This window comes from Armigeres subalbatus, chromosome 2 (genome assembly GCF_024139115.2).
Source record: "Armigeres subalbatus isolate Guangzhou_Male chromosome 2, GZ_Asu_2, whole genome shotgun sequence".
Taxonomy (NCBI): Eukaryota; Metazoa; Arthropoda; class Insecta; order Diptera; family Culicidae; genus Armigeres; species Armigeres subalbatus.
Window position 1 is genome coordinate 300,469,397 of NC_085140.1, and position 19,811 is coordinate 300,489,207.

The following is a 19,811-nucleotide window of genomic DNA, read 5'->3' on the forward strand; positions in this document are numbered from 1 at the left end:
ATAAAAAATGCACTTTTTTCATAAAACGCGTCGGGGTCACCCCTAAACGTCATTTCCCAGAGTTGCCGTAGAACAATTTTTCTTTTGTTATACCCTAAGCTTTCATTTGAAGGTTGAGCCCCCAAAATCCCAGACTTGGTCCAATTTTGGGACACCCTACTACATACCCTCCAATACCTTTTCCGATAACGAACATAGAATCTCATCGAATCTATGTTTGCAACGGGCCTACGTCAAATTAATAGTTTCGCGAACGTCAACGGTAAACTCCTCGATCTTGTTTTCGTTAGTCTGCCTGAGCTAATGAACACGTTCGCGCCCGTAACGCCGATGCTACCAGTGGACAGTCATCATCCTCCAATCGGAATACTATTTGATGTTAGTGACTTCAATTTAATGTCTCCTGAAAACGGCATCGATCACTTCGATTACGATTTCATATCGTGCGATTACATCCTACTTAAAAGCAGCTCTCGCTGAAACAGATTGGGATACTCTACCGCGGTTTGGCTCTATTGATGAAGCGCTTTCTGCTTTCTACAGCAAACTCAATTCGATTTGCGAAGGCACTGTGCCCCGAAGAAGACGTTCGTTTAACTCTGCATCCAACAAACCCTGGTGGACCTCTGAGCTCCGTAATCTCCGAAACACACTCAGAAAAGCAAGACTGCGATTTTTTGACACGAAATCCGAGGATGCTCGGCATGTTCTCCGCGAGAGGGAAGTAACGTACAAATCTGCTCTGCAATCCACCTATGAAAACTATATATACGTGATCGAGACCAACGTAAAACAGAATCCATCACGTTTCTGGGATTTTGTAAAGGAACGGAAATCATCAGCAAGAGTTCCTTGTAATGTCAGCTACAACAATACGCTGCCAATCTCTTCTCTTTGTTTTTCGAGAGTGTATTCAGCAAGGTTTCTCCAGTTCATCATCAAGATTGCTTCGCCCATATTCCCTCGCATAATATCAACCTTCCCGTCACACAATTCGCTATAGATGAAGTGTTGTTGGCCATTGAAGAGCTAGACGTTAAGAAAAGGTCAGATACGGACGGATTTCCTCCACTGTTCCTGAAAAAGTGCTCCACTGCACTAGCAACTCCGATTACGGTTTTGTTCAACCGTTCGCTGTGCGATAGGACATTCCCAGCACTTTGGAAAACTGTTTACATCATTCCAATTCATAAATCTGGCAACATCAGAAATGTGGAGAATTATCGGGGTATTTCTATACTATGCTGTTTGAGCAAAGTATTCGAGAAGCTGATACACAACATTATTTATACCATTGCCTCACCAATTATCTCGAATAGTCAACATGGATTCATGAGGAAGCGCTCGACCACAACTAACCTGATGTGCTACGTGTCCACGCTTTCAAGAGAAATGGAAAGGAGAAAGCAAATCGATTTGGTGTACGTTGACTTTGCGAAAGCATTCGATACCGTACCTCACACCCTAGTTGTCGAAAAATTGAAGCAAATAGGCTTCCCGAACTGGATTACGGAATGGATTTCTTCGTATCTTTCCGATCGCTCCTCGTACGTAGTTGTCAACTCAGCAAGTTCCCTATCATTCCGTATTACATCCGGAGTGCCACAAGGCAGTGTAATGGGTCCACTGCTATTCAACATTTTTGTGAGTGACCTGTGCGGTATGCTGTCAACTTCTAAGCTTTCATTCGCCGATGATTTGAAGTTTTTTCGCGTCATAGAATCCCCTGATGACTGCATCGCTCTACAAGAAGATATCAACAACATGATGATCTGGTGCATCGATAATGGCATGCGTGTTAACAAGTGCAAGATCATATCGTTCAGTCGCTCCAACAACCCAGGACATCATCAATACATTTTAGGAACGGAAATATTGCAACGAGTATCTTTTATTTGCGATCTTGGAGTCATCATCGACAGTAACCCGATCAGGAATACATAACAAAATTATAACTCAATTCTATCAATGGTTGTTATTTAAAACAACGTGTGTTATAATTAGATAATTCGATAAAAATTTGTCTTCGGCCAGTTTTATTTCATATCAAAATTATAACAACATTAGTTATGTATATTTACACAAAATAATTGCCTACATTTTTTGATATTGAAAAAAAGCGGAGGTAATCACCTCCAGTATAACTTGAATCAATGTTCGATGTTAATATCTAGTACATAGTTAATTGCCTACATTATGGATGGAGATCCGGCGTTGTAGCGTACCACATTTTTATACGTGATGTAGGCAATTACCATGAAAGTAGATTTTTGTACCTCATAATCATATCAACGGTTGTTATAATGTTGAAATGAAGGTAACAACCTCTGATATAATTATGTTACGGCTAGAGGGAATTTTGATATAATTTTTGTTATTTTAACAACTAACCAGCCAATTTTATAACACATTTTGTTACATTATTTTTCTGAAATAAATAACTCCCTTTGTTATAATTTTGTTATGCATTCTTGATCAGGAAGCTTCAGTTTAAGGAGCATGTGGGGATAACGACTGCCAGGGCTCTGTCAACTTTAGGGTTCATTTCCCGTCACGCCTCCGAGTTCACTGACGTATACGCATTAAAATCGCTTTATTGCACGTTGGTACGTAGCGTTCTAGAGTATGCTGCTCCAGTTTGGACTCCGTACCATATCTCACACATACTTTCCATCGAACGCGTCCAGAAAAAGTTTGTTAGATTTGCACTGCGGCTGCTACCCTGGAATGATCGAAAAAATCTTCCTGCATATTCAGAACGTTGTCAATTGGAGCCGATATCCACCAGACGAATAAAACTGCAACGCTTATTTATCTTCGACGTAATCGAAGGGAACATCGACTGTTCTGAGATCCTTGGGCAGATACCGTTTAATGCCCCCCCCCGCGGTTCCGGAACTCTAATGGGCCAAACACAATTGATACGTTTGCGTGCGTTTTGACAGTTTTCCCATGGAAAAACGCACGCAAACGTACCAATTGTGTTTGGCCCATAACTTACTGGCCGTTCCGTATCACCGTACGCATTACGGTTACAATAATCCGCTAGACTCCTGCATTCGGTCATTCAACTTTGTTTCTGATGTTTTCAATTTCAATATCTCCAAAAATGTTTTTAAAAACCGGATGAACAGAATTGTTTAGTTATAAGATAGGTTATATTAGAAGATAAGTACAGTCTGTACGATGTAGTGTCGAAGATGGTGATGAATAAATAAATAATATTCTAAGGCGATATAGAGCAGTTCACGCATGGGCTGCTAAGGATTTTTGTTATGCCTTTGCTGCCCATTTGTCTTGTTGTTAACATCATTCAATATGCGAAAAAATAAAGTGATTTCTAGTAGAATTCACTGCAGTATAATTACACCAGGAATTCCTTTTGACATGCATCCAGGAATCCAGAAAATTATTCCGGAAAATTTGTTGGACGATTTTTTCCGAAAATTTACTAAAGAATAAAATACCTACTCAAAAAACAATGAGTAATCACAAAAATACATCATTGTCGAACTAAGGTTTAATAGAAGTATTCGTAGCTGAACAATACGTAGTATTGAATAACAAATTGAGCAAATATTGTTGGCATCACTAACCAGCTTCTGTTCCGCTGATAGCTATGTTTCTAAATAATGCAGCCGATTCTAAATAACGTTGCTGATTTATTTCTTTATAAATAGAAATGGATATTGAACAACTAGCTGAATATAAAAAACTTAAACCTGCAAAGTTGATTCTATCAATCGTGATGCATATGTTTGAATAATTTGTTTTTAAAGTATCGATCATCTAACGAGCATAATCTGATTAGGAAGTCTAATAAGCCACGTTATCAGTAAACATCATCGCATCTGCATCCGATTCCAATTTTGTTTATTTATAGTATCTTGAAAGGTTGAATAAATATTTGACAATTCGCCTATATATAATAATATCGTTGTACGAATGTTTATTCCACTCTACAACTACATTTATTTTTAGTGGCTTGCTCTTATTAAAACATTTTGCTCTTTCTACCTTCTACCAATAAAAATCGAACTCTATGATGGCAGCTAACAGGCAACAGGGTTGATGATGTAATTCTGAGCGATATTCAACTGAATTTACCTTACTTTAAAAGCTACGTGCAGTTCATGTTTAGTGATTATTAAGCGTTTATTGCACATGATTCATCAAAACAAACTTCATAATTTATTAAAACAAAAATAACTATTAACAAACAAACTATGACAAGACTGATAAATTACTTTTCGGAGTTACATTACACTAATTATAACGTCATTGAAGTCCTATTAAGTTTTTGTTTGACTGTTGGCAATTTTCTTGAGCAACCACCCCATTACAGCTTTTCAACCAGTATTATTCAAGGACGTATGGTTCACATTTATAATTCAGCCAGGAATGTCAGAAAGAATTCCTGGCGTTACTTTCTAAGTTATTGCTAGTGGGAATCCCTGGAGAATTTATGAATGATTTTCAGAAGAAATTCAGAAGAAATTCCTGGAGAAATTTCAGAATGAATACTCGAATAAATTTCCAAATGAAAACTTAGAAGATTTTCGAAAAGATTTTGTAAGTGAATGTCTAAAGAAATTGCTGAAAAAAAATCAAATATAAATTCCAAAGAAACTCAAGAATTTATAGAAAATCATCAGTTAATTGTCAGGGAAAATATCAGATTTGGTGGGTCACGTGCCCCATCGCGCTCCAACTTTACTCCCCCAGTGATTGTCTCATAATGGATGATGAGATTAACGTCAAGGCAGCCTCCTGGGCAACTGTTCTTCATTGCCCAGCACAAGCTTGATGTTCCGGAGGAAGTTTGTCAAAAAATACTTGATTTGGCAAGTGATCAAACGGAGTTCGCCGTTCTTGACTACCGAGGCTATAATTGGAGAGATCTACCTCAAGGAGCATTTACTGAAGCGTCTGCTTCATCTGTTGAAGCAACACGAGGGTAAGGGTATGCGATAACACATTTTTTCATGACGAAACGAAACGAAACGAAATTAGAAATACTATTGTTGGTTCGAAACAAAACGAAACGAAATTCTGATTTACTTCCGAGACTTCGAAACGAAACGAAATCGAGGTCCATTTAATTCGAAATTTTACGAAACGAAACGAAATTAATTTTTTCCCGCGGAATTTTTATTGAATACTTTTTTTTGCATTATATAAATTTTTGCATAATGCAAAAAACGAAGAAAAAAGAATACGAATGAATGAAAACTGAATTTTGTTTAATATTTTTAAAGTAAATTATTGGGTATCATATGGACTATATCTGGCTTAATTTTACAAAAGGACATTAGTAACAAATCAGTTTTGTTCACCATTTTCAAAATATTCATCGCTTAATATTTCCAACATACCTCAGTAAAAATTTTTTAACTGCCATCAACAGACAGGAAATCAATATTTAATTGGATCTGTTCACCACGTATTTCAGATTCAAAGTGCCACCTTTCCATTTCAATCAACATCTTGAATAAAATCACCAGGCAAATTTACAACCAAATTCAAGAAGATTTATTGAATCTGTAAAACTTTTCAAACATCTGTTGATTGGAGTAGAAAACTTTACATTTTCTCAATTTTTACTGAGGTCTGTTGGAAATATTGAGCGAGCATTTTTTTTGTTGTGGTGAGGGGCATTTTTCATCCATCACTTTTATTTCAACCTTGGAAGATAAACGAAAATCATGACTGCTAGACGAAAACCTTTTTTCGTTTCATCGCTTTACCTCTCACTCAATTTTTGTGAGAACGATTAGAAAAATTTTATGGTGCGCTGATGGGAGTCGAACATTAACAATAATAGCCGTGGGATGCGCTTACTCTAGTAACACTATTACGCTATCATGAAAGCATTATGTTACATTGGCCAAACGTCCCGGATTATGTGGGACAGTTCCGGGTTCTGCCTACTTGCCTCACATTGCCTGGTGCCCCGGAAAACGTTCTTCATTCCATGATGAATCTGTAAAGCCAGGAGATTCAAACCATTGAAAAGATTACATTATCTTACATTACAGAAATCTATAAAAGATCTGAATAATTAAGATGATATAGGGAACCTGAACCTACTGAAGTTGAGAGTTTTGAGGGTCTACTAAACTGCCCATGATCGCATATTTGTAACACTCGCATTTTTGTACATTTGGTAAAAAGCCTGTGAATCGTTCAGAAATCTCAATTTACTGCATTTAATCCCACAACAGTAAAATAGGCTTTACTATCTTGCGTATCTGTGGTAAACTGGAAATGATTGAGTTTGTGGGGAGGATTGACAAACGATTTATAAAATCAACCAATATGCAAATGTTACAAATATGCGATCATGGGCAGTAAAGCTATAGGATGAAGTTAATTTAGAGTATCTAAACAATTTTCGCAATATTAAAAAGACACAGTCAGTTTTTATTTCTGCAGCTCAGCATAATAAAGAACAGATTTCCGTGATTTGCTGTGATTAAGCAATAAAACATAGGTACGTATTTGCTGGAAGCTAGGACATGATGTGACAATTCAATCGAGACTGCCTTGTTAGTTCTGACGAGGTGGTCGCCAGTGTTACCAAATTAATTCCATACAATATGTTTCAAAACTCGATGTTTATCATCCTTTTTAATCCATTATTTATGTAAGAAAAGCAAAAGTTACAAAAACAAAAAATTTCACTTGGAAAAATGTAACTGTTAGATGGAAAAAAAAATGACAAAAAATGATTATAGTGCTTAAAAACAACAAAATCATTGCAGACCTTGAGAACAATGTATAAGCCTTTAGCTATTAAGTGTAAACTAATTTTATGCCAACAAACTCGAACGCAGATATTTACGTTTATTGCTAAATATTTACTTTTAAAATCAGCAACGTTGTCCAAGCTAAGAACAAACTGCCCTACGGAAAACGCGCCGCATCGGCACGATTGTGACGGACAATCAGTACGATTTTAAAGCGTTTGAATAATCTGGATCTGCTGGATCTAGAAAATGTGAGAAAAGTTCTACATTCACATGATATACGGAATCAAAAATAACTGAAGGTGAAAGTTTAGGTCATGACAATGTTCTGAATCAGTTCAAGAATCTGAAATAAATGAGTTATCAGAGAATGCACAAAACTTAAGCATTCTGAAATCTGCAAAGATCTGAAAATGTACTAATTCAAGACAACTTCTGAAACATCACTATTTCCATTTCACTGTTTTTAATTAATGGTTGTTCAAACTCAGTAATGCTACCAGCAAGCGTCCTGCGAAACGTGGAACGCATATCCGTATTACGTCACTGGCTTGGAAATTTACATAAAAGAAGTGCATTCCGCATAGATTTTGGGCCAAGAAAATATTTAAAAATATTTATGAGACTGTATAAATTAATGTAACTTTGGAAAATTAAGTTGAAAAATGAAGCTTCCCATTCACCATGCAGGAAGAGAAAAGAAAAACTAATTATGCACAGTCCTGCAAAATTCATCCGCGTCAAAACCCGGTTTTAACTCTTCATTCAGTTCCATGATCGCCACGTTTTGGCTAGATTCAGCCAGCTGCCATTGTAGCATGGAAGAGCTTTGTTCCATTTTTTGAAAGCTTTTCGATTGAACGGAAAGTTTGAAAAATATACACATTTAAAAGTGCCCAATTTCTGAATGATCTGATCTTTATGTATGTAAAGTTGCAGTTTAAAATAATATTTGAAATCAGTAATATTATAAAAAAGATCTTTGAGAGGAGATGATCAGTAGATTGTGATAACAAAATTGATATTTCACATGTATTTGCTCAGATTTTAATTGTGGGTCGCGAGGATTTGATTTTAGTCGGCGCGGATTTGCCGCACAAAATATTTCAGGATCTTTGTAACAGCTCTGCAAGTGATGAATATTTCTTTCAACGAAAAGTTCCCACAACAAGACCACAGATCAAGCAATCGCCTCATAATACATTAATACATATTACAAAACTCAATCAACTTAAATAGAAATAGAGCATACCCAAACGATGAGATGTACAAATTATGTTTACGTCACTGAACAATAACATTTAAATCAACAGCTATGCAACACATTTTATACTTAAACACTTAACATTGAAGAAATTTTTAAGTGGAGAGCTAAATGTGTATCTGTTGAAGATACAAAATTGTGTTACGTGGTGAGATTTTGTGAAGAAATTTATATGTATCAAAATTTTGAATAGAGTTCGAATTGCTTTATTCAGCGGCGCAGCCAAATTTTTCGAAATTCCGCGAAATTCCGTTTAATTTCGTTAAAAGTATGATTTTTCAGTCGAAATTTTTGAAATTAAACGATACGAAACGAAATCAGAGAATCAGATTTCGCCATGCTAAAATTCCGCGAAATTCCGCGGAATTTCGTTTCGAATGCCTTAAAACGAAATTTTTCGAAATACCGCATATGCTTACACGAGGGCCCTACGATCTTCTAGTCAGATCTAGCTACGTGTCACTATTCAAATGTTAACCTAAGCAGGCACGAGGCCAACGGGGTCACTTTCGTATCCAATTACTCCTACCCCAACGCAACGGAACTAAGACTAATAAGGTCAAATCTGAGCACGACATGAAGGAAAAATTGGTTTCCTTACAGAAGAAGCTGCAGCCAGATGTTGTACAGAGCCTAATGAGTAGAGTTGAGCGAAAGGTGCGAGCGTGCGGTCATGGCATTGTATTTGAATGAAATAAATATGGCAAAAGCTTGTCTGAAAGATTGAAATAAATCGGTCAACTAGGTAATTTTTTTAAGCCATTTTTCCGTGATGAAATTCTTTGTGGGACACGCTTTATGATGTCGTCATAAATAGTTCTCCTAGGTCGTAATAAATAGTTCTTCTGGTTTGAAGTTAAATGTAGTTTTTGGATTTTTGAAAAGTATGTATCCATAGCCCATCAAGTAATGTATCCATTATTTGAAATATTGAATCAGTACCTGAAGCACTAGGGAAATTTTCAGTAAATTGATGGGATTCTTTATGAATTTAAAAAGAAAGGTTTTTCAAAACGATAATTCTTAAAATCACTTATCTCTGCTATGTACATAAGGAACATTGGAAATAAGGCCATATCTTCTTGAGATTTTGACCGAATTTCATACAGGTTTATAGTACAATGCCATTTTTATAATGTTTCGTATGAATTACTAGAGAAGGTTATATCAACTAGATAGTGTTGAAAAGTTTATCATATTTGAACTTCAACATAATTGTCTTATACTCAAGGAATGTAAAATAACAACATTGCCAATGACAACGACATTGTCCTCTCTTGTAAATGTTGGGACAAATTCAACTCGCAATAAGCGTTTGTCCCAAACTGCAACAGAATAGGACAATGATCGCCTACCGCGCATTTTGAGAACTAGTCGGTTTTCGATGCTGTTTTTGGTTAAGTAAGTATCAGTTATCAATGTTTAGACATAAATTTAACCATCTGTTTACAAGATTTTTGTTTTACTTCTGAAATATACAGGTTATCGCAGTTTGAAAAGTTCACAACAATTTCCTCTCCATGTTTGTTGCAAATAAAACGGAACGCAACATTGTCTTTATCCTCTGCAGATGAGGACAAAGAGTTATCGCTATTCTCTTTTGTCGCTTGTTTTTTGCATTTTTCAGCGACAATTACATTCCTTGCTTATACTGTATTAGACACTGATGGTTGATGACACGTTGACCACATTTACATGCTTCTGGTCTAGTATACCACCGCATCGCAACTGATTTTCGATCCGAACAACCGTCAACTCCTTCGCCCATCATCGTACCAAGTTGCAGTCGACTATCTCCTGGTGCAAGGCCGATGCATTTTCTACGTGCATTGCATTCGGGATCGTTACTTTCACTGGCTCTGGTGTGAGTGCACGTTGCTCGTGCTTCGGCTTTCGCTTCGTACACAACACTGTCTATGTTCGGTAGGCACTTACCTACCAATGCAACGGGTCCAGTGCATATGACGACGACTGGGACTGTGTGATAGTTGTTGATCTCGCGCCACACCCGCCACCATCGTCGTCGTTCGTAGGTACTACCTCCCCCGTTGCACTATGCACCGTCCGCATTCTTTCGGCGCACTGCTGGTTGGAAGAATATTCCTCTGTTTAGGAGGTACGGCACAACATTTCTCTGTCCGGCTCGCGGCACGTGCATCGTGAAACGGGTTCACTGACATACTCTCTCCCGTGCGGACGGATCCACTGCCGCTGCCGGGCCCTGCGACCTCCCCCTTCGTTGCGTTCACGCCGTTGCATCCCCACCGATCTCAAACAAAGCGGTGCATGGGCTGTGAACTTAAGAATCAAACGACAGACGAACGTCGCGTCCCAAAGTTCGGTGCGCCCCGGCATGTATTTAAATATAAACCCAACCAACTGTATGTACCTAACGTTCTATCGCTATATGCATCATTTGTCCCTTGATTGCATTTCTATTTTGTCTCGAGATTTTGGATTCTACTTCGTCACGCCACTGCAACTCCCACGCCTGTCCCATTCAAGCTGAATAATGCTTTTTTATTTGAGCACTGTGAAACGTATTGGCCGGATAGTGTTGGTTGGTTATGAGTAATTTTCACAGAATGCTTCGAGACTAATCGACCGACTTTTTAAAGCTGAAGATTTTTATTGTTGCTGATTGATTAGTTAGGAGTATAGAATTTCTGTTACATATGTGTGCTGTTTGTTTCATTTGGATTGACTTTTTCTTGAGCTTAATCTATTCTTTTATTTGGAGATTTTGTTTTTTCTCGGTTCATGGTGCACATAGGACTAAATGAGATAATTACCTGTCCAAAAGTATTGACAACGTCTCACTTCTCACTCTTCATTTATCACTTCTCGCTGTAAAAAGTGAGAAGAGAAAAATGAGGAGTGAGAAGAGAGGCGTCTCAATTCTCTTTCCTCATTTCTCACTTCTCACTTAAAAAGTGCGAAGTGCGAAGTGAGTAGTGAGACGTCTCACTACTTACTTCGCGCTCCTCACTTTTTACAGCAAGATGTGATAAATGAAGAATGAGGATTGAGACGTCTCTTCTTACTCCTAATTTCTCACTTTCAAATGACCTTTTCGGCCAAATGTCTCATTCGGTCAAATGTCCTATTCTGCGAAATGACCCTTTCGGACAAATGACCATTCCGGCCAAACCCTTGATTAGATAGCAAAACTTAATATGGACATGATTGATACAAGAGATAAAAGATCAGACGACGCTATTAATATTTTTCACTAAAATATCATGAGAAGATCAAGTTAAGTTATTAATAAGAAGTGATCAATATCATGTGCTATGGACTTGTTCTTGTCCAAAACATATCTTTAATATTTTCGCCTGTTCTTTTATTTCTTATGTACATAAATCAATCAGTCAACCGGAAAAGTTTCCCAGATATTGCAGAATAGTTGATGCAACATTTGCGCAGATAGCACGGAGTCAGCTTTGAGCATCTCTGCTGAAATGCGATCGACCCACACTGGGGCAGCCGTGGTTCAAACATGGAATAAACCTCTCAGTCATTAAAATGATAAAATTAACCATAGGTATCTTCAGCGAAGTTTCAATATACATTAATGCCGACATTTTGGTCAATATTCATCATTTTTAGCGATAATCGCATAAAAGTCCCAAACGCCAAATTGGCCAAACAGCGTTTTTAAAGTGTGATTTCTTCAGAGAAGTTGCTTATCACTTAATTTCGATGAACCTTGCTAAAAATTTCAAATTTCCAGAGCCTACTGTGATGATTTATTTGGTTATTTTGAAAAGAAAGACCAAACAATCAAATTTGATTGGTAATTGAACTTTTTCAACACTTTTACTATTGGATATTATTCAAAATCATAGATATTGATAAAATAGACGATTCGTGGCGTTGATCCAGTTAAAAAAAAAATGATTTTTGGCGATTAATCGTGTGAAAATGGCTAATTTATGGTATTTTTCACATATGCCGATTATGCGATGGGGCAGAGACGGGCAGCTGTTTTAATCGGTAATTGACAGAAAAATTCATGCCATTTCAAATGAACACTTCCCCAAAGACATGATATTCGATGATTTTTTTTCAAAATTAATTTTACTGAAGTACTAATGCTAATAAAATACCTCCTAACGATTTTCGATTAGTTAGGAGGGTAAATAATTGAACAACATGACACAATGAATTAATAAGAACTTATAAGAACTATAAGAATAAATTAATAATTATAAGAACTAATGAAATATTGTTATTTCCCCCTTGGAAGATAGTATTTCATTTGAAAATATTTGTATACACCCAGAAGAAAATGGATAAAGATTAGATTTGTAAATATTGTATGGATTACTTTTTGTTCATGAGCTTTTTATATTAAACAATACCAGTATTTTCATATTCACTTTTAGTAAATAATGTGATATTTGCAAAAGTGTCTTATGTATCTGCATGTTTTCTTATATTTTATAAAGAAGTGTAACAGTAAAATATGAAAAATACAAACAAAAGGAAAAACGCAGATATATTACACTTTTTGCAAATATCACAATGCATAGTAAAACTAGTACATATGTACTGGTATTCAATTGTTTAGTATAAAAAAACTAAATAAAATGTCCATATCATTTCTTTTTTATTTGCTTCTAAGTCGATACGAATATGTCTTACAAACTTTATCTTCCAGAGGGGCAATAATAATATTTCATCAGTTCTTAAATATATGTTAAACAAAAGCGATGCGAATTTTAATTTAATTCCTCGTACCATGTTGTTCAATTATTTACCCTCCTAACTAATCGAAAATCGTTAGGAGGTATTTTTTATAGCATCAGTACTGGCATTCAGTAAAATTAATTTTGAAAAAAATCATCGAATATCATGTTTTTGGGAAAGTGTTTGTTTGAAAGGGCATCAATTTTTCTGTCCATTGCCGATTAAAACGGCTGCCCGTTTCTGCCTCATCGCATAATCGGCATATGTGAAAAATACCATAAATTAGCCTTTTTTCCACGATTAATCGCCAAAAATCATTTTTTTCTAACTGGATAACCGCCACGAATCATGTATTTTATCAATATCTATGATTTTGAATAATATCCAGTAGTAAAAGTGTCGAAAAAGTACAATTACCAATCAAATTTCATTTTTTGGTCTTTCTTTTCAAAATAACCAAATAAATCATCACAGTAGGCTCTAGAAATTTGATATTTTTAGCAAGGTTTATCAAAATTAACTGACAAGCAACTTCTCTGAAGAAATCACACTTTAAAAACGCTGTTTGGCCAATTTGGCGTTTGGGACTTTTATGCGATTATCGCTAAAAATGGTGAATATTGACCAAAATGTCGGCATTGATGTATATTGAAACTTCGCTGAAGACACCCATGGTCAATTTAATCATTCCAATGACTGAGAGGTTTATTCCATGTTTGAACCAGGGCTGCCCCAGTGTGCGACCTCGGGAGCCACGCTGGATTTCATGCTTCGGATGGCTGCTTCAATCTCCTGCAATGATGGAGCTTTGGAGTTGAGTTTGGAGTTGCGTCGCACCCGTGTGCCGGCTCGTGCCGAGATATTCATAATTGTTCGGGCGTCAAAACATGAAAAAGTTGTTCGAAGTGCTCGAACCAACGTTTCAGTTGATCAGTTGGCTCGGTGAGTAACTGACCTGTCGCGTCTTTCATCGGCATTCTCGGATTCACCCTTGCTCCACTTAGGCGTCGTGCGATATCGTAGAGGAGGCGAATATCGACAGTTCTTGCAGCTTTCTCCACTTCCTCGACCAAGGAGTCCACCCACGCTCATGTGTCCCATCTGCAGCGGCGTTTAACTTACTTCTATACAGCCGAATACAGTTGACGGGACTCGTACTTAGCTGCTCTGGGTCTTGCCTCTACTTCTCTACGCTCCTCGATTGTCCGTCAGGTTGCATCCGCAATCCACTCCTTTCGCTGAGTGCGCAGCTCACCCCGGTTGTTCTCGTTTGTTCGATAAAGGCATTCTTGATGGCCGTTCACAGCTCTTCTAGCTGCCACCTTCCGGAACATCCGCTGCCCGAGTTCCAAGTTCTTCAATGAACGGTATCTTCATATCTGGATCTTCTAGTCGGCGTTTGTTGAATCGCCGTCCGAGTCTATCGTTTCGCCGCTGAATCCAAGCAATGCGTAATCGAATCTCGCCAATTAGAAGGTAATGGTCAGACGTGATGTCAACGCTGCGTTTATTCCGGCTCTGTCTCCATTTTCGGCTGATGCAGATGTGGTCGATTTGATTTTCAGTTTGTCCATAACGAGAGACCCACGTGACTTTGTGCACTGGTCGATGGGAAAAGAGTGATCCTCCAATCGTTATTGCCACAGAATTGCCAACAGCTCACCATTTTCACTCATTTCACCAAGACCATGACGTTCTATGACCATGAGACCATGACGTTTGATGAGCGCCACCTGTGCATGGGCGCTAAGCAGGAAACCGGAATATAACAATACTTGTCCCGATGGTAGTTTGTGTTCTCCAAAGTTTCGACAACGGACTTCACTTAGTCCCAAGATTCCGAGCTTCATACGCCGTACCTCGCTGGCGAGGTACCTACCAGCTTACCTTGCTGTTAGCTTGTGCCAGCTTACCTTGCTGATCTAACGGTAAAACATTCCATGTTCCAATTCGTGTCCTTTGTTTCATGGCAAAAGTCGTCACCGTTATATTAGTTCTCGATCTCTCTTCGTTGGTTTCTCGAATGGTTCGTTAAGCTTCGGGAGCAGTAGGCTGTTGGTCTAAGGTCCCTATCCACCGGGATGGGGTTGCCATCTTAGATAAATTGCAGGGTGCTGTCAATACGATACACCGCGCGGCTGTTGTAATGTTTCCAAAAGCGCATTTGCACGAGATTCCACAGCTGAATGGCGCTACGAGCACAGGTATTAAGATTCAAGACAGCGGAGATATGACTTTATTAGTTCAGGGACCAAGAAGTCTAGGACGCCCGGAGGAATTTTCGAAAGAATCGTTGGAGGAACCTCCGGATGAATTTCTGGGGAACCCTCGGAGGAATTCCTAGTCGATATGGAAATCCACCCGAGTTACCATCAGAAATTACTTCAAGAATGTATCCCAAAAACTCCTTCAAGTATTCAAACCAGGAGTCCATCGCGATTTTCTTCAGTTATTCCATCAATAAAACATCCAGAAATTGCTTCGAAAAATCTATTTTGCACTTCTTTGGATATATCCACAAACATTATTTTGGAAATTGTTCCTTACAGAAAATGTTTCCAAACAAAACGAATTTTGGAGATTTTCCGTGGGAATTATGGAGAGATTTTTGGAAGAGCTTTTGCAAGAGTTCTTGAAGTAACTTCTGAAGAAATTCCTGGAGGAGTCCGTAATAGCTTCTATTAAGCAGAATTTCTGGAATAATTTCTGAGACAATTTCTTTAGGATATTCTGCGAGATTTCTTTCATTTCCTCAGTTTTTCTTTATGAATTCTTTGGCAGAAGTACCAAGAAAAAAATCAGAAGGGTTATGTACAAAACACAATCGCCCAACGTAAACTACGTAAGGCAGTTTTGTTCATTAAGGGTTGTAGTGCCATCATGCATGAATATTTTTAGAAAACTCATTTGATTACTTATGTCACTGGTTTCGAACAAAACTAGCGTATCTTAAGATATGAACATTGTTGGATACGACAATTGTTTAAAAAAATTACTATGAAAACCTAAATTTATTCCTCAGTGGTAATGATGCCTTCCTTGGATCCGAATTGCCTACATTTGGGTTTTGAAACATTTGAAGAAATATTTCAATAGAAGAAGCCCTAGGGGAGGATCCTCTTTTCCGTTTACAACATTTGTTATTCAGAAACATTCCAATCATAGGCATATCTTGTTTTTCGTGCATCACTAGAAATCATAAAATGTCAATCATGTACCAAAACCAAATTAATTTGGTTGTGATGCGCGCGAGTAGTAAACGTTGCGGACGGGAAAAGAGGGTGTGTGTGTTATTACAATCTAACTCTCACTGTCTGGCAGTGTCACCAGTGTTGGTAAAATCTCAAAATCTCAAATCTCATCGGCGATTCAAACCATGCGTGAGTCAAATCCCATCAGAATCATGGCCCAGAGATTTGCTCATGATTCGAATCGCAATTTGCATCATTGCTTAATATTTTCGTGTTCTTCATTGTTGAATGCATTGAATTAACTGTTTTTCGTCTAAAACAATGGCTAAAAATTGCATATTTAAACAAAACATACGCCTCGATTGCGTTTTGACGCTTTTTAGAACGAAATCATTTTTCGGTGAGTGAGCGAAGCGATACGATTCTGGCCGAGAAACACAAGCGCGATGCTCCCCCTACTGAATCGCCGGCGAGTTAGCTCGTGCATGAAACCTTGATGATTCAGATTAGAGTATGATTCTACCAACACTGAATGGATAAAATATTCGTGCAACCATTTTATTAATATCATTGCAAGACTTTTGAATCAGGAAGCAAGAAGGTGATAGCTCAATTGTATCTCATATAACCCGTTTCAAGAACGTATGTGTTCCGAAGTTTTTGTCGTGTACAATAAGTACCGCATGTTTGCACCCACGTATTATAAAAATATCTTAAGTACATTCACATTTCCTGAATCAAAGTTAAATCCTTCTGATTGAGGCGCGCATCTGATTGGACAAAATATTATTAGGTCGATATAAATATTTGTTTTAAAAATATGTCCCCCCCTTCGGATTGTTTTGCTCAAAAATAGCAATTTGAGGGGCAACAAAAAAAAATTCCGGTAAATTTTGAGAACTTTCAAAACATTCTTAACAAATCCGAGAAGTTTTTTTTAAAAATTTTTTCCATTTTAATATTTATTTTTTACTAGCAGACCCGACGAACTTTGTTTCGCCTAAAATTGATTTATTCTCTGATTAGTTTTCGAGTTATGTAGAAATTTTTGGTTCATTTGTATGGGAGCCCCCCTTTCCAGAAGGGGGAGGCGTTGCAAACCACCACAGAAACATATCTTCCCTTCCAAAACCTCCACACGCCAGATTTGTTTACATTTGCTTGATCTCGAGTTATGATGAAATTGGTGTTTCATTTGTATAGGAGCCAAGTTTCAAAGAGGAGAGGGGTCTCGAACCATCTTGAGATCCTTCCCCGGCCCCAAAATCCTATCCATTCAAATTTTCACGCCGCTCGATTCAGTAGAAGAAGAAAAAGATTACCCCCTCCCCCTTGACTTTGCGGAGACCAGCAGACCTTGACCTTGCGTAGACCATAATCTTCTTCTTCTACATACATAAAAATGAAATTCTGTCTGTCTGAACCTTATAGACTCCGAAACTACTGAACCGATCGGCGTGAAAATTGGGATGCAGAGGTTTTTGGGGCCGGGGAAGGTTCTTAAGGATGGTTCGAGACCCCTCCCCCTTTTGGAAAGGAGGGCTCCCATACAAATGAAACAAAAATTTTGGCATATCGCGAGAACTATTCAGAGAAAAAATCAATTTTAGGCGAAACGAAGTTCGTCGGGTCTGCTAGTTTTTAATAAATATGTGTAACGGCCTTATTAGTTTTCAGTTTGCAAAAAAAAAAATGCTCAACATTTTTCCAAAGTCGTTTTTAATATAAACATGTTTGTGCAATTATGGGCCCTCCTTAGCCGTGCGGTAAGACGCGCGGCTACAAAGCAAGACCATGCTGAGGGTGGCTGGGTTCGATTCCCGGTGCCGGTCTAGGCAATTTTCGGATTGGAAATTGTCTCGACTTCCCTGGACATAAAGTATCATCATGTTAGCCTCATGATATACGAATGCAAAAATGGTAACTTAGCTTAGAAACCTCGCAGTTAATAACTGTGGAAGTGCTTAATGAATACTAAGCTGCGAGGCGGCTCTGTCCCAGTGTGGGGATGTAATGCCAATAAGAAGAAGAAGAAGATGTTTGTGCAATTACATTGCGATGATTGCATTACTAGCAAGGGTATTGGCATTGATAACAATTGATCGTCTCATGCCTGCACAAACATGCCCCTATCTGCATCACTTTTTATACACCATGCACTACATTACGCATTTTCGTTACATTTGTTTCGACCGCGGTCACTGGTCCGGCTCCATTGTTCTACCTTTTGTGCGAAACACCGCACAAAAAGCAGAGTTCAAAAGCCAATCGCACTGAACGGCGACGGCTGAAACGAGACTCTTGTGGACAAGAAAAGAGGGTCCGATACCCTATTTTAACGTTCATGACCTAAAGTTTCAATGTAATTGACAAATTGGTAGAAAATTTCAGAGTCGATTGATATATAAATCTCAAAAATCCATCGGAAGATAGAGGCGCTATTAAAGTTCAAAATCTTACATGATTTCGTGACGGTCTCAAATTTGGAAATTTTCATTTGTCACCCTGTATCCGAGTCTTCCCCTTAGACGTAGTTTACGTCAAAAACTAGGGGATTTCCGGCAGGATTTTCCTGGAGAAGTTTTGGAGAAATTTGCTTGGTATTTGACAAACGAACCTATTAAATAATTTCCAGTTGGATTCCCGAGTGAGATCTTGGAGAAATCACCTGAAGGATATTCTGGAGGAATAATTGGAAAATGAAAATACCGTGCAAAATTATAATAGTATAGACAGGTGAATTACTGAAAGAGTCGGCGGGAAAATTTCGGCAGTAAATAACGGGGAAAATATCTGGAGGAGCTTCCGAAGGAATTGCTGACGGTACTTTAGGCGGAGTTCCTGGAGGTACTTCCGGGAGGAATTGCTGGAGGAACTTCAGGCGGAATTATTAGAGGAGCTTTTTCTTCCTTGACGAACATCCGGAGGAATTCTTCAAGGATCTTTCGCAAGAATTCCTGGAAGAACTTCCGGAGAAATTCCTTGAGGATCTACCAAAGGAATTCTTGGATGATCATCCGGAGGAATTCTTGAAGCAACTTCCAAAAGAATTCCTGGACTTACTTCCGGAGGAATTCTTGGAGGAACTTCCGGAGGAATTCCTGGAGGGACTTCTGGAGGAATACAAGGCTACCAGGGTCATATCACGTATTAGAGTGAATCCAGATTCCATTGATCAGTAACAAATAACCCAGCGATTAGTTTTTCAGCGTGTGATTTTTATGTTCATAATGGTGTTTATATACTGACAGATACGTTTATTTCGTCCTCACATGATAGGTTGTCTCCAGTCTCTTCAATGATCAAAATCCAATGAAGCTTAAGATACAAAAAACCACCCTACATTTAAGGTCGAAGTGAGGGAATGAATTGAGATAACTAATGAAGAGTGGGATTAAATGGAATGCGATGTAGACTTGTTGCATTTCAACTATATCCTCTGCTCCCACTGTCTCCTGTGGCATGAATAGAAGTTATACATCTGTGATATACACATTCTAATAAAATACCAGCAAGCATTGCATGCGCTATGTGCACCAGCGTGTGGCATTCAAACAAAGCGGTGTTTGCAATTTGAAAGAGAAAGTGGAAGGATACTCCAACTTTTGCTTTCATTTACGTTGCATGATGTCATTGCGGAAAGCTTGCCGCGTCGATACCAGCCCTTCCTCTTTGTTGGCGTTATATCTCTCAAAGGAATATTTTCGCCCTGTTCCTTAGTGATGATTAAGCACTTCCACAGTTATTAACTGCGAGGATTCTGAGTCATAAATTACTATTTTTGCATTGGTGTATCATGAGGCTAATCTACTGATTTATATTTCCTAGATCGAATCATGTATCGTTTCCAGCTACCTTTAACATTAATTAGCAATTAACATCGATTATGGACGTTATTTTACACATATATTATGG